This window comes from Protopterus annectens, chromosome 1.part0, assembly GCF_019279795.1.
Source record: "Protopterus annectens isolate FY-2018-M chromosome 1.part0, PAN1.0, whole genome shotgun sequence".
Lineage (NCBI taxonomy): Eukaryota > Metazoa > Chordata > Ceratodontiformes > Protopteridae > Protopterus > Protopterus annectens.
In genome coordinates, this window is record NC_056725.1 from 1,538,014,687 (window position 1) to 1,538,017,339 (window position 2,653).

A 2,653-nucleotide genomic window follows, 5' to 3' on the forward strand; every position below is an offset into this window, starting at 1 on the left:
TTAAAATTGAGGCCATACTTTCCCTGATTTGGGTCAGAGTGTCTTCGCTCTCAGGAATACTCATGAGCCTGATTTCCATTCCCATCTGTGAAGGTTTCCAAAGTACTAACCTATCTGCCTGCGATTTTGCTGGACTCCCTGGTTTCATCGAATCTCCAATCACTTGCCACTAGACTGGTTGCTTAAGTTCGCCACACGTATACGTGCACATCCTTGCTCAGCTTGAAAGGCTTTTCACCGGACAGATGTCATGAAAGGTGTGCTCCGGTGCTATTGAGCCAATTGATGAGTTCACAGCCATATCAAGGAAAGAAGAAGATCAAAACCTCAGGAAATGTAGGCCTTGTAGCTCAGGGGTTAGAGCACTGGTCTAGTAAACCAGGGGTCATGAGTTCAAATCTCATCAAGGCCTGTACCTTTCCTTAAAACTGCAAGGTTAGGTTACATACCAGGCTTTTTTTCGTGATCACTCAGTAAAAGATCCTGATGCATTTCCTATGTATGGAAGTCAGGCATGTTTCTCTGTCCAGACTCTTGTACTTGCTGACCTTCAAAGCAGGGATGTTTTGCCACTCGGGCAAACTTTATACTGCTTTCCGTTCAAGATTAACTGGCAAAGCTTTGGTTGCTTCTACTATTTCACAAACCATTTCCAAAAAAGAGGGAAAGCCTTGGCAGCTATGAACAAATCAAGAGTTATCACTTCAAAGCTATTTTGGAAAAGAAAGAGTGCATTTTTGGTTATATTAATGAAACAAGTTCAAAGAGAGGCATGCTGCCCTATTGGTAAGTAAAAAATGTCCACCAAAATAAGACACTGCAGCATGGATTGACTTACAATTTCTGGCTGAGGAATGCAAATCACAGCAGCAGCAGCAGCAACTCTCCGGTGTAGTTACTTAATTGGGAATTTCTGACACATTGTGATGCAGCTTTGCACAAAGGGCTGATGATCTAAGACTTTCCGGGTTGTGACAGGGTTTGCTGTGCAATCAATTTTCCTGCTGAGCCATTCTGAACTGGGAGATGCAAGGCTTCTCATGCAGATACACTATGTGGTTAATCTTTAAGACTCAAGAGTTTGTTAAGCTCAGTTGATTAAAGTAGGCACCAATAATACCTAGGCTACAGATTTCAACCATGCTCTGGGTATTGTAGCTTTTAATCTTCTACTATGTCTTCGTGGGCTTTCTCCCACCTCACAAAATCATACCGACTTAGTCGTCACAATTATTTGTCCATCAGCATATTTGCTGTGTCATTCCTTAGCAGTCTGGAAAGGGTGATTCGAGGAAAAGGAACACAAAAAAGTCAAGTTCTTTTCGTAATGCAGCTGACATGTAAAGAAGCTCTTACAGTAGATCAAAAAGAGATACAGAAAGCAGTGAGGTGTGATAGCTCAGCAGTAAAGTGCTGGACTGAGGAGCCAAGGATTGCTGGTTGGAATCTTGCTTCAGCCTCTAGTTGACTGTGGAATGCCTTAACAAGTGTAGTCAGAGTAATTTTAAAAGCTTCTCTTTTGATCTCTCTAATTAGTATAGACTTTCTGATCCACTTCCAGTGCAAGGGGTACAGCACCTTTATCGAATCACTCTCTTGCCTTTCCTTGTCATGCCTTCAACAGGCATAATAGTTCTGTAGATGACCTTTTTCAGCATCTCTGATTTTCACTGGAGTGTGAGTGTAGATCTTTGGATACAGCCAAAACGTTGGTACCTGCTAGTTATTCAAGATGCACTCCTCGAAGTAAAGTAGAAATTGCTGAGCTTCTCAGAAATAATTTGTAATAAAATGAAGAGTTCGTATTCGGAGGCCATACTTTCCCTGATTTGGGTCAGAGTGTCTTCGCTCTCAGGAATACTCATGAGCCTGACTTCCATTCCCATCTGTGAAGGTTTCCAAAGTACTAACCTATCTGCCTGCGATTTTGCTGGACACCCTGGTTTCATCGAATCTCCAATCACTTGCCACTAGACTGGTTGCTTAAGTTCGCCACACGTATACGTGCACATCCTTGCTCAGCTTGAAAGGCTTTTCACCGGACAGATGTCATGAAAGGTGTGCTCCGGTGCTATTGAGCCAATTGATGAGTTCACAGCCATATCAAGGAAAGAAGAAGATCAAAACCTCAGGAAATGTAGGCCTTGTAGCTCAGGGGTTAGAGCACTGGTCTAGTAAACCAGGGGTCATGAGTTCAAATCTCATCAAGGCCTGTACCTTTCCTTAAAACTGCAAGGTTAGGTTACATACCAGGCTTTTTTTCGTGATCACTCAGTAAAAGATCCTGATGCATTTCCTATGTATGGAAGTCAGGCATGTTTCTCTGTCCAGACTCTTGTACTTGCTGACCTTCAAAGCAGGGATGTTTTGCCACTCGGGCAAACTTTATACTGCTTTCCGTTCAAGATTAACTGGCAAAGCTTTGGTTGCTTCTACTATTTCACAAACCATTTCCAAAAAGAGGGAAAGCCTTGGCAGCTATGAACAAATCAAGAGTTATCACTTCAAAGCTATTTTGGAAAAGAAAGAGTGCATTTTGGTTATATTAATGAAACAAGTTCAAAGAGAGGCATGCTGCCCTATTGGTAAGTAAAAAATGTCCACCAAAATAAGACACTGCAGCATGGATTGACTTACAATTTCTGGCTGAGGA

At 42.2% G+C, this 2,653-nt stretch overlaps 2 non-coding genes across 2 annotated transcripts; both read left to right on the forward strand.

Moving 5' to 3' along the window:
- The first annotated feature begins 339 nt into the window (after positions 1-339).
- TRNAT-AGU lies at positions 340-412 on the forward strand. Its single transcript has one exon. It is a non-coding gene; the product is annotated as a tRNA-Thr (tRNA).
- A 1,728-nt stretch (positions 413-2,140) lies between these two features.
- Positions 2,141-2,213, forward strand: TRNAT-AGU. The gene has a single exon. It is a non-coding gene; the product is annotated as a tRNA-Thr (tRNA).
- The last annotated feature ends 440 nt before the right edge of the window (positions 2,214-2,653 follow it).